The sequence below is a fragment of the Pan troglodytes genome, chromosome 12, assembly GCF_028858775.2.
Source record: "Pan troglodytes isolate AG18354 chromosome 12, NHGRI_mPanTro3-v2.0_pri, whole genome shotgun sequence".
NCBI classification, from domain to species: Eukaryota; Metazoa; Chordata; class Mammalia; order Primates; family Hominidae; genus Pan; species Pan troglodytes.
This window is the reverse complement of record NC_072410.2, coordinates 46,564,142-46,578,094: the sequence shown is the minus strand read 5'-3', so window position 1 is coordinate 46,578,094 and position 13,953 is coordinate 46,564,142. Positions and strand designations below refer to the sequence as shown.

The window sequence follows — 13,953 nt, the reverse complement described above, 5'->3', positions numbered from 1 at the left end:
TGTTTCTCTTCCTAGTTTTGATACCAGGATGATGCTGGCTTCATAAAATGAGTTGGGGAGGAGTCCCTCCTTCTCAATTGTTTGGAATAGTTTCAGAAGAAATGGTACCAGCTCCTCTTTGTATCTCTGGTAGAATTCATCTCTCTGGTCCAGCTCCTCTTTCTCTTTCTGGTAGAATTCACCCATCTGGTCCAGGGCTTTTTTTGGTTGGTAAGCTTTTAATTGCTGCCTCCATTTCAGAACTTGTTATTGGTCTATTCAGTGATTTGACTTCTCCCTGGTTTAGTCTTGGAAGGGTATATATATGTGTTCAGGAATTTATCAATTTCTTCTAGATTTTCTAGTTTATTTGTATAGAGGTATTTATAGTATTCTTTGATGGTAGTTTGTATTTCTGTAGGGTCAGTGGTGATATGCCCTTTATCATTTTTTATCGTGTCTATTTGATTCTTCTCTTCTTTATTAGTCTAGCTAGTGGTCTATCTATTTTGTTAATTTTTTCAAAAAGCCAGCTCCTGGATTCATTGATTTTTTGGAGGAGTTTTCATTTCTCTATCTCCTTTAATTCTTCTCTGATCTTCGTTATTTCTTGTCTTCTGCTAGCTTTTGGATTAGTTTGCTCTTGCCTCTTTAGCTTTCTGTATTGTGATGTTAGAGTGTCGATTTGAGACCTTTCTAGCTCTGTGATGTGGGCATTTAGTGCTATGAATTTCCCTCTTAATACTGCTGTAGCCTTTTAAGAGTTCCTTCCTACTCCTGTTCATTTTGGCTGCATTTGAAGAGGGCAGTGGGGAAAATGACTTGTGGAGTGCCAAAGACATTTCTTAGCCTTCTTCTTGCTTGTAAAGATTGCAGGCTAGGGGTCATTTTAACATTTGAAAAGTCAGTCTCTTTTAGTCCAGACTAGAGGATATTGGGCAGTATAACTTTTGTATTAGTTCCCTAGGGTTACTGTAACAACCTCAGACCTGGTGGCATAAAACAACAGACATTTATTCTTTTACAGTTCTGGAGGCCAGAAGTCCAAAGCCAAGGTGTTGGCAGGGTTGGTTCCTTCTTGAGTGCTCAAAAAGAAAATCTGTTCTATGTCTCTCTCCTGGTTTCTGGTTATTGCTGGCAATCCTTGATATTACTTGGCCCAAATTACTCAAATCTTTGCTTTCATTTTCACATAGGATCCTCCCTGGTGTTTCTGTGTCTGTGTCCAAATTTCTATCTTCTTATAAAGATATCAGTCTTTGGATTAGGCTTTACCCCAAACCAGTAGGACTTCATCTTAACCTGATGACATCTGCAAAGCACCTATTTCCATCACTCCATCATGGTATTCATGATAGCATTTGGAGATGGGGCTTTTGGGAAATAATTAGGGGTAAATGAGATCATGAAGTAGAAGCCCTCATGAGGGGATTAACGCCCTTATAAGAAGAGACACCGGCAAGCTTGCTCTCTCTCTCTTCATGTGCGGATACAGTGAGAAGGCAGTCATCCACAAGCCAGGAAGAGAAACCTCACAAGAAATGGAATAAGACAGCATCTTGATCTGGGACATCACAGCCTCTAGAACTGTCAGAAATAATATTGTTTAAGCCACCTACTTTATGGAATTTTGCCATAACATTCCAAATAGACTAAGACTAAGACTAGTGCTGGAAGAGGTCCATGCTTCTCAACACAATACAGTAAAAAAGAAAACGATACAAGATTTGTAGCGAGAAATACAACCAAAACTTCAAAACTAAAATGTAATACTACTCCCTATCCACTGAGATGACTAGAATAAAAAAGATATAGCATTACAAATGTTGGCAAGAATGTGAAGAAATTGAAACTCATATGTTTATGGTAAAAATAAAAAATAATGCGGCAACTCTGGATATAGTTTGGCAGTTCCTCAAAAATGTAAACATTGGGCCATCATACGACCCAGCAATTCCACTCCTAGGTATATATCTAAATGAATTTAAAATATATATCCACAGTAAAATCTGTGCACAAATGTTTATGGCAGTGTTATTAATAATAAACAAAAGGTAAAAACAACCAAAATATACATCAACTGATGAATGGGTAAACAAAATTGGCAAATCCTTTCAATTAAATAGTATTTGGCAAAAAAGAATGAAATACTAATGTATGCTACAATGTTGATGTACCTTAAAAACATTATGCTAAGTGAAATAAACCAGTCATAAAAGACCACATGTTTTATGATTCCATTTATAAATGTCCAGAATGGGCAAACTTATAGAGACAAAATGTAGATTAGTGGTTGCTAGGAGTTAAAGGGGAAATGGGCTGTGATTGCTAAAAGGTATAAGGTTCTTTTTGCAGTAATAAAACTGTTCTAAAATTAGATATTGGTGGTGGTTGCATGACTCTGTGAATATGCTAAAAACCACTGAAATATGCACTTTTAAAAAGTGAGTTTCATGTTTTGAGAATTATGTATAAACAAAGGTATTATTTTTAAAACGTTATGGCAGAATCCCATGTTTGTATCTATTTTTTCTTTATAATTGATACATAATAATTGTACATATTTATGGAGTACAGTGTGATGTTTCAATGCATGTACACATTGTGTAATGATCAAATTAAAGTAGTTAGCATGTCCATCACCTCAAACTTTTATTGTTTATTTGTGTTGATAACTTTCAAGATTCTCTTTTCTAGATATCTTGAAATATACAATACATTGTTATTAGCTATAGTAAGTTTAGTATGTAATAGAACACCAGAACTTATTCTTCCTCTCTAATTGTGACTTTGTACCCATTGACAAATGTCTCCCCATTTTTCCCTCCCCCTGCCCCTTCCCAGCATCTGATAGCTACTATTCTACTTTCTACTTCTATGAGATCAACTTTTTTAGATTCCACATACTAAAAAGATCATGCAGTATTTATCTTTCTGTGCCTGGTTTATTTTACTTCATATTATGACCCCCAAGTTCATCCATGTTGCTAAAGTGACAAGATTTTATTCTTTTTTATAGCTTATAGCTGAATAGTATTCCACTGTGAGTGTGTCTATGTGCATATATACACACCACGTTTTCTTTATCTATTTATCTGTTGTACATTTAGGTTGATTCTATTACTTGGCTAACGTTAATGGTGCTGCAATAGACATGAGAGCACAGATTATCAGGGGAAATTCAACCCCTGATATTTCACGTGGGTCGTTTTCTATTTTCCCCAAGTGTCGGCCGGTCTGATAAATAAAGGGAAAGAGTACAAAAGAGAGAAATTTTAAAGCTGGGTGTCCGGGGGAGACATCACATGTAGGCAGGTTCCCTGATGTCCCCCAAGCCACAAAACCAGCAAGTTTTTATTAGTGATTTCCAAAAGGGGAGGGAGTGTACAAATAGGGTGTGGGTCACAGAGATCACATGCTTCACAAGGTAATAAAATATCACAAGGCAAATGGAGGCAGGGCAAGATCACAGGACTGGGACAAAATTAAAATTGCTAATGAAGTTTCAGGCACCCATTGTCATTGATCACATCTTATCAGGACACAGGGTTTGAGAGCAGACAACCATTCTGACAAAAATTTATTAGGCGGGAATTTCCTCCTCCTAATAAGCCTAGGAGCACTACGGGAGACTGGGGCTTATTTCATCCCTTGTCTACAATCATAAAAGACAGATGTTCCCAAAGTGGCTATTTCAGAGGCCTCCCCTTAGGAACGCATTCTCTTTCTCAGGGATGTTCCTTGCTGAGAAAAAGATTTCAGTGATATTTCTCCTATTTGCTTTTGCAAGAAGAGAAATATGGCTCTGTTCCGCCCAGCCCACAAGCAGCCAGACTTTAAGGTTATCTCCCTTGTTCCCTGAACATCGCTGTTATCCTGTTCTTTTTTCAAGGTGCCCAGATTTCATATTGTTCAAACATACATGCTCTACAAACAATTTGTGCAGTTAACGCAATCATCACAGGGTCCTGAGGTGACATTCATCCTCAGCTTATGAAAATGACAGGATTAAGAGATTAAAGTAAAGACAGGCATAGGAAATCACAAGAGTATTGATTGGGGGAAGTGATAAATGTCCATTAAATCTTCACAATTTATGTTCAGAGATTGCAGTAAAGACAGGCATAAGAAATTACAAAAGTATTAATTTGGGGAACTAATAAATGTCCGTGAAATCTTCACAATTTATGTTCTTCTGCCATGGCTTCAGCCGGTCCCTCCGTTTGGGGTCCCTGACTTCCTGCAACAACAGATATCATTTCAATATACTGATTTAAATTCCTTTGGATATATATGTAGTAGTGGAATTGTTGGATCATATGATAGTTCTATTTTTAGTTTTTTGACTAATTTCTATATTTTTTTCCATAATGGCTTTACTAATTTGCATTCCCACCAAGAGTGTATAAAAGTTCCCCTTTCTCCACACATTTTCCAGCATTTGTTATTTTTTTGTGTTTTTTGTTATAGCCATTCTAATTGGAGTAAAGTATTACCTCATTGTGAATTTTCCTGATTATTAGTGATGTTGAGCAGTTTTTGTATACCTAGAGGCCATTTGTATGTCTTCTTTACAGAAATGTCTATTCAAGTTTTTTGCCCATTTTTTCAAAATTTTTTTTGTTTTTATACTATTATATTGATTTTTCTGTATATTCTGAATATTAACCCCAGGTTGAATGCATAATTCAGAAATATTTTCTTCCATTCTGTGGGTTGTCTTTTTACTCTGTTGATGTTTTCTTTGTTGAGTAAAAGCTGTCTAGTTTGATGCAATCTCATTTGTCCATATTTTGTTTTATTGCCTGTTTTTTTGAGTTCCTACCCCAAAATTCCTTGCCTCAGCAAATATCATGAAGTGTTTCTTCTCTGCTTTCTTCTAGTAGTTTTATAGTTTGGGTCTTAGATTTAAGTCTGTTATTCATTTTGAGTTGATTTTTTGTATAAGGTGAGAGATAGGGTCTAGTTTCATTTTTCTTCATGTGGATATCTAGTTTCCCCAGCATCAATTATTGAAGAGACTGTCTTTTCCAAAATATATGTTCTTAATATCTTTGACAAAAATCAATTAGCTATAAATGCATGGATTTATTTCTGTGCTCTCTATTCTGTTCCATTGGTCTATGTATCTGCTTTTATGACAGTAACATGCTGTTTTGGGTATTATAGCTTTATAGTATAATTTGAAGTCAGGTAGTATGATGCCTCCATCTTTGTTTTCAGGTTGTTTTGTAGATCCTTTCTTCCTGCTTTTCTCTTACTGTCTTACTTTCTTCCTGTCTTCCTTTGTGGTTAAATGATTTTCTCTAGCAGTATGTTTTAATTCTGTGGTAGTTATTTTTAGTGTATCTACCATGAAGCTTACAAAAAAACCTTCTTGTTATAATAGGTTATTTAAATTGATAACAACTTAACTTTGATTGCAAAGAAAATGAAAATAAGAAAATTATACTCTACACATTAACACCATTTTCCCACCAGAGTTTGACTTTTTGATGTTTTCATTTACAACTTTTTATATTGCCTATCCCTCAACTAGTTATTGTAGTTACTGTCTTTAGCATTTTGTCTTTTAGCCTTCATACTTAAGATAAAAGCACATTTACATACCACAATTACAGCATTAGAGTATTCTGAATTTGTACCTATTCTTACTTTTACCAGTGAGCTTCATACCGTCAGATGCTTTCTTTTTACACACTAATGTTCTTTTATTTTGGATTGAAGAACCACTTGTAGCATTTCTTGTGTGACAGGTACAGCGTTGATCAATACTCTCAGCTTTTGTTTGTCTGGGAGTCTTTATCACTCCTTTGGGTTTGAAGGATAGTTTTTCTGGGTATGGTATCCTTGGCTTCCAATTGTTTTTCCTTTCCTTGCTTTGAATATATCATTCCACTTTCTACTGACCTGTAGAGTTTCTGCTGATAAATCCACTGAAAGCTATATTAGGGGTCCATTGACTGTAATATGTTTTATTTTCTTGTTGCTTTCAATTCTTTCTTTGCCTTTGATTTTTGATAATTTAATTATTATGTGACTTAGGGAAATTTAATTTGAGTTGAATTTGATTGATCAGCTCTGACCTTCCTATATCTGGATGTTGTCATCTTTCTTCAAATTAAAAAGAATTAACCATTATTTTCTTAAATATGCTTTCTAGGCCTTTTTATCCCCTCTCATCTTTCTCAGGAATTTCTTTCATGTGAATGTTAGTTCACTTGATGTGTCCCATAATTCTCTCAGGCCTTTTTCACTCTTTTTAATTATTATTATTTTTTCTTTTTGTTCCTCTGATTGGATAATTTCATATGTTCTGTTTTCAAGCTTGCTGGTCCTTTCCTCTGTTTGATCAAATCTTGTTGAAGCTTTCTAATAAGTCTTTCAGTTCAGTTATTATATTATTTATTTCTTGGATTTCCATTTGGTTTTTTAAGAATGTTTCTATTTTTTGTCAAGTTTCTCATTTTGTTCCTGTATTGTTTTCCAAATTTTATTTAATTTAGTATTCATATTTTCTTGTGATTCCTCAACTTCTTTAAGAGAATTATTTGGAATTCTTGGTCAAGCATTTCATAGGTCTTCAATCTTCTGGGACCATTGCCATAGACTTGTTATTTTCTTTTGGTGATGTCATATTTCCCCAAGGTTTCACAGTCTTTGTGTCTTTACATTGATGGCTGCATATTTGAGAACATTGCCACCTTTTCCAGCTTTTGCAGGTGTTCTTTGCAGGTGGTGTTATACTTTTACTATCTAATATCAGAACTTAATTGCTGGTCTGTTGTTGCTTCTCATTCTAGGGAGGACTTGTATTGAGCACTGAAAATAAAACACTGCACCAGAAATGAGTCACTGCTCTGTGATTGTTTTCTAATCTGGGATAGACTCAAGCAAGCACTGGAACTGAATCACTGACCTTTTCATTGTTACTTGCTGTGGGAAAGGCTGGACATGGACAACTGGGCTTTGTGGGAAATATAGCCAGGGATTCAGGCCTTCCCACAGATTCTGCCCCCATGCAGTACTAAGGTGCCAGCCAGTCTCCTTAGCAAAGTATCCCCACTGATCGGAGTGCAGAGTAGCTGCCATAAACTGAGTGCCACTCCCTGCAATCAACACCTCCACTCTTGGTTCCCAATTCACCCCAAGTGTTTCAGGGCTCCTGACATACGCAATCATTCACATAAAATGGGACAATAGTGGGCTTCCCATGAAGATTCCTAGACCAGTGGGGAGATTGAATGTTTACCTCCAATTTCTTCCTTCCATTTTGAAATCTGTGTGTCTAGGGAAATTCTCAGTGAGTGATACTGTGCTGGCTTTGGGAAGGGGCTGGCACAGTCTAAAATAATTGTTCCTACTGGTCGCAGTTTCTCTTGACTATGAAAGCCTAGAAGGTTTCTCCACTTCTCCTCTAATTTCTGGTGAATTTGTGGTGATAATCTCATCTTTGAATAGTTTCTAGTAGTATTTTTGTGGAGATAATGGTGCCTGGGGATTTTATATTTCACCATCTGCTGACATCATTCCTATGCCAATTTTCTTTTAGCAGTCATTATAGGCTGTTATACTTGGGTAACAAACAACTCCAGAATCTCCATGGCTTATGAAAACATTTATCTTAAACTCATGCTATATGTTGATTATACATTATCTGAAGTTTCTGATCTGTTTCATTGCTATCCTCACTCTGAGACCTAATTAATTTAGAGATGCTGTATGGAGCAATGGTGGGTCACCATGGGAGAAGAAAAAGAGAATGTAATAGAGTGTTCTGTTACATTCTTGAAGCTTCTACTTGGAAATAACATATCTTGATTTTGCTTATGTTGACCAAAGGAAGCTTACCAGGCTATGACTGAATTATATTAGGTAGAAAAAGTGTAAGCCTGCAATGTGCTTAGAAGCAACATGAACAAAATATTTGTGGAGTGGCCTAATGACTATTATTAACTTTGCATGAAAAGGCAGATTTGACTAGGGAAACTCTGCAACATATTCTGGGGCCAGGAAAAAAGGACAGTCATACTCTATGGCATTTCTTTCTCACCTGGGTGAACTAGAAGTACAAAAGGGTCAAGTGGAAATAGGCAGTGGTCCTTAAGAACAGGCACACTGCTACTTTCACCCACACTGTATTGGTCAAAAACAAGTCACGTAGCCAATATCAGCATCAATGGGGCAGATATACATTCTTTGCATGGTTTGAGAGAAAGAGGAAACATTTGCTACATAATAATCGAATCTGCTTAATTAGGTATTAGACCTTGCTCTAAGCTTTTTACATGTAAGCACTCATTTTATTCTCATAACAAACCCAAGAGGTAGGTACTGTACATTATTTTCACATATTTTACAAAGGAGCCAATTGAGGAGCAGAGAGCAACAGTCCCAATATCTGATAGCTTGCAGATGAAATCTGTATATAAATTCAGGCAATCTCATCCCATTTTTCTATGCTCTTTATTTTCTGTATTCCTGTGTCCATCCTTTCCTGTCACTTTACTGTATCTCTCACTGAACAAAGTCCAAAACTTATATTGATGGTATTTTAACTTGCTAAAGAGTGAAAATAACTCCTTTCAAGTTAAAAAATGGCAAGCATATTACTTATCAATTGTTGAATGTTAAATATTCAGTGAGTGTGGAAATACATTATGGGAAAAAGCAACTACAAATTCACTTTTAGAACACTTTGTATTTTATTTCTCACAATTATGTCTATACTCATTTGACAAAAAAGTGTGTGTGTGTGGTTGTGTGTCTGTACAAGACATTATTCATTCTATAGACAAGACCTTAAGTACACTTGAATTTTTGAACCTTCCTAGGTGTCTGAGTTCCACAAGTTGAAGATGACAATCTGTGGCAATTCTACAATATTGTAAAGTTCATCTATATATCTCTTGTCAGTTAACATTATCATAACTTTACATGGAAATAGAAAACTAATAACCCATTGAAATAATGTTGCACTGCAAACATTTGATATATATTACCTCTTTTGCCTTTGGCTCATATTGACTAACTGTTCAAGATGTGATTAGGTGTTTACAATAATTCCTGCCCTAGTCCTAGAGGAGAAAGGAAACAAAGGGCAGGATCTGACTTTTCTTTTGTTTATTGTTATTGTTTACTTTTCCTCAAAGGTAGCCAAACAGAGTTCCCTAGGTCAAATTTTATTTATAGTCAACATATCTCTTCCTCTCTCTTCAACAACAAAAGCAAAGCTTTGGAGCGTGTGATGCTTTTGTTAAAAAAAAAAAAGATAGGAAGCTATATGCACTATATGTAGAAATCTATTTCACAGAGGGAAAAAAGAAAAAAGAGTATTATTTTACAAAGCTTGGTGGAGAACCATGTGGTTAGTTAAAATTATGAGGCATAAAGCAGGCAAGATCCAGAATTTAGCCTTCTGGCATCATTCAATTAGAATGGAAGTCTGCACTGATCATGATGTTAAAATTCAATGTAAAATTCTTCAAAAAGAACTGTCTACGTACTTTTTTGGAGGTTTCTCCCTTTCTTTCCAACCTCTGAGTATTTTAAATTTCAACTGGTATCCAAGTTCATAGCTAATTTTAACATGTGTATGAATGAGAGAGTGTGTTTGAATACATATATGTATACATGCATAAGATTATATGCATGCACTCATTTATTGGTGATATGTGGATATGGTGGACTCAAGTAGACATTTCATTTCCAAATGTGTTTAGAATAAGGTTAAAAGTTGAGCCATAGCTTTTAAAAATAGGATGTATTCAAATTGTTACACAAGTAATTCATGTTCAATGTACGACATTTTGAAGCCACCAAATCAAAAATAAACAAAAGTACAAATCTATATCATTTGATCCTAATATTTGGGTGTATAATCTTCTAGATTCTTCCCATTATATATATATATATAAATTTATATATATATAAATTTTTAATTCAGATGCAATATTTGCAAAGTGTTTTTTCTCTTAATATTTGTTGTCTGAAAAAATTCCTCACAAACACTTGTCCAATTATTTCCTTAAGATAGTTTTCTGGAAATATTTGGATGAAAAGAGATGCCAGAACTAGACCACAGATTCTCAATGTGTGGCTTCCTGGACTCTCATGGTCAAAATCGCCTAGGAGCTTTTCAGAAAGGCAAATTCTCTGACTCATCCCAGACCTATTGAATCAAAAACTAGAGTAGCACCCAGAAATATGTGTTCTGAAAAGCCTACGAGGGAATTTTGATTTTGGCTTAAAACCACTGAAGTAGGCCTGGCGCACTGGCTCAAGCCTGTAATACCAGCATTTTGGGAGGCCAAGGCAGGCAGATCATGAGGTCAAGAGATGGAGACAATCCTGGCCAACATGGTGAAACCCCGTCTCCACTAAAAATACAAAAATTAGCTGGGCGTGGTGGTGGGTGCCTCTAGTCCCAGCTACTCAGGAGACTGAGGCAAGAGAATTGCTTGAACCCGTGAGGCAGAGGTTGCAGTGAGCTGATATTGCACCACTGCACTCCAGCCTGTTGACAGAGCGAGACTTCGTCTAAAAAACAAAAACAAAAACAAAAAAAACCCCCCAAAAACCAAAAATAAAACCACTGAAGTAGACTAAGGTATAAAGCTTCATTTTTCTGTAGTCTGTCTATAATCCACATGACTAAATTTAGCACCTAAACTGCCTAGTTCTCTAGTAAAGAATCACTTGAACTTTTTTTAGAACACAATCTGTGTACATGGGGGTTTGGGTGTGTTTCAAAGTATAAGCACAGCTTCTTCCGATCCCAATATTTTTTCTCTGAGGACATTTTTTTTTTCTAATTTGTTTGGGTATTTAATTTCACTGTAATTGCTTTCCTCAATATCTGACAATCCCTCAATTTTCCTTTATATTTAAGAACAAGAAACCAAAACGCTGATTAGAATCTCTGTGTGCATCATTGACTTGCGGACGTTGCGATCTGTGCATAAGGCGGGGAGCTGCATTATAGCACGTCCAAATGTCAGTATGTATAGGTGTTTTCTCCTACGCTAACCAGATTTTTATAGAGTGATTCTCCAGAGTCAAACTTGGAGGCCCATGACCTTGGTCCACAGCATTTGTGAGCTGACCAGAGAAAGGAGACGGGATTCTGTATCTTTGGTATGTATACATTTACTTAATTCCCCTCGCTTCAGGAAGATGTTTAATCTCCACTCTTGGCTAACTCCAAGTTTTTCCCCGGTCATCCTCTCCAGAGTTAACATGTTTTCTGCCACATGCGGGAAAGGAGAGTCACATAGTTACATAGGCTGTGGGAAGATATGTTGGGTCTCAAATATTCCTGTTTTATTCATATGAATTCCTGTTAGAGAAATCTGGCATATTAAATGCGTCTTTCCTCTGAGAAAATAAAATAAAATAATTATGAATGGCATCTCTAATGCCTAGATGCCTCCTTGAAACCCCATTTATCCTTTAGCATCAATAGTTCATCTGTCTAATCCATATCTATCACCTTGATATCTTTTTTATCAATAATTCACTTAGTTCCATTATTCATAAATTTATTTGAGTACTATCTAAGAAAAAAATGCATCTCTCATTTTAACGGGAAGTATGTCTTAAATTTCTAACAGGAAATGCTCATGGTCTTTTTCTCACAGACCCGTTCCCCTATTCTGTTTTCATAATTTTTTAGAATCTAAAGCAATCTCATGGCTTTTTGATAGAGTGGTATCACAATTTGTTATTCTCAGGCTGTGTATAACCTTAAGGATAATGTGAGATTCCAGATGTCCTCTGCCAGTTTCATTGCTCCCCCAATTTTTTTTACTCAACTTCATAATTTCTAGAACCTTTATCATGTTTGATACACAAAATACCTTTAGTCACATATTTTTTATATAATCGAATAACTGGCTTTAGTTCACCTGTGGTTGTATGCTAGCCTATCTTCTGAAGGCTTATGTTTTCTTCCTTCAAGATAAAGTACCTACATGGAAAGCTCTACAGTTGGAATGAAGAGCTTTGAAAGAAGCATAACCATGCAATTCTGTTATTATTATTATTTTCAGTGACTTACCACTACAGAGAATCTTTTAGCCAGGAAGTGAGGATAGGATAAGGTAAAGCATAACAACAAAGAAAAATATCTTAGATCGTGGTAACATTCAGAAATGGAAGAGGAATCAGTCTGTCTAGCACTAAATCTGAGGATAAGATTGCCTTAACACAATGAAACAGCCATTAAGGTAAAGGAAGTTTCAAATTATTTTTGGTTGACAAACACATGATCCTGCCTTATTGGTGATAAGTAATCGTTTTAAAAATAAGAAAGAGGAAAACAACTGACTTGAGAAAAACGAACAAACTCATGGAAAGGGAATAATAGTTGCAAGACTAGAGGAAGAATTCACCTCTGAAAAACAGCAATTACAGTTTCAGGACAACATTTCAGGCACTGTTAGGTCAATAAAATAAAAGAAAAGAGCACTTTTTAAAATAGAAACTAGAAGCCATATTAAGAGAATCGTCTGAGATAAAAAGGCAATTGAGAGAAGAAGACAATAGATAAAATGAGAGATGGTAAGAAAAGAAAATATTGCTAGAAAAATAAAACACCAATGGCACAATTTAAATCCATATATAAAGAATTAAATAGAAAAGTTGATGCTGTGGAACATGGAATCATGACATCTAGGGAAAATTTAATACTATCTCCCAGAATACAGAGCAAACAATGCATAAACCTTATTAGAGATCAGGAGATCGTATAGAAAAAAGAACACAAACTTGCTTATAAATATTTGCTAATTTTAAAGAAGGCACCAAAACAAACAGGAGCAGTTATTAATAACATAATAGAAGAAAACTTTCTAGGGCTTCAGACATCTCCAAGTATCATAAAACACACACACATGACTAATTAGGAACTATACTAGAAATGTAAGTGTACTTTAATATTTAAAATTTCTTAATATTAATTAAAATGAAGATTTGATTTATTGTTTAAAAGAGCATTTGATATTATTAAAGAATATCATGTTAAATCAGAAATAAGTATGCTTTTCCAACATAAAAAAGAATTTTTTTCGAAGAACATTGTTCTGAAAAATACAAAATACAGGGTATAGCATCACACTCAACTTTATAATCTTGAAAACCTTTCATTAAAATGATAAAAAGACAAGTATCCTCATAAATATTCATATTAGTCAAATTATACCCGGAAGTTTTACATGATGCAATAAAACAAAAACTAAATGAGGTATTTATAATAGAAAGAAATTTAAACCGTTAACATCATCTCTAGACAAGAGATGAAAAGTGTAAGAATACTAAGAGGTCTGTATACAAAAAAACCTTGCAAGTATGTAAGTATACATATATACTTTCATGATATGTAATCCTCTCATTCTTGATCATATGGAGTTTATTATTTCCTTAATTTCTCTGAACATTTTAAATGATTTTACATTATAATGCAGCTCAGATTTTATCAGTAGATTTAATTCCTCTGATATGAATTCTCTCAGTTTTGTGTTCTGTAAACTGACTTTCTTGGCATTGCATTCTCCTCAGATGCTCTGTAATGTGCTAACGTGTAATGTCCACATGCTAATTTTACATAGGATTTAACTTTCATGAGATTTTTAATTGACGCATTTCCTGGGCTGTGTAAACCTCACTTTAGAGGCCATTCTGTGCTTGTGTCAATCCATCTTCTACACAGTTCCCAGCTCTAAGCCTGTTTGTATGTGAGTGCCTTGGTTTGGAGTTGACTCATAGGATGGAAAAGATGAATTCATCAACAGCACTGGGTATGAATTCTGATTTTCCACTGTTGAGCCAGCTTCCACCAGCAGCCCAGAGCAAAGGAGCAGGCATCTGTCAAGAAACAGGAACTGGAATCATTCCATAATGTATATATACATCAAAACATCACACTATACACCAAAAATATATATGATTTTTTATTTATCAACTAAAAAAATAAAT

General features: G+C 35.2%; 1 protein-coding gene across 1 annotated transcript in view; it reads left to right on the top strand.

Moving 5' to 3' along the window:
- The first annotated feature begins 10,768 nt into the window (after nucleotides 1-10,768).
- The window catches only part of LOC129143146 (uncharacterized), a 676,792-nt gene continuing 673,607 nt past the window's right edge, over nucleotides 10,769-13,953 (top strand). The window contains exon 1 of the transcript XR_010149088.1: nucleotides 10,769-11,115. The gene's annotated coding sequence lies outside the window, so the exon portion shown is untranslated. The remainder of the gene's footprint in view (nucleotides 11,116-13,953) is intronic.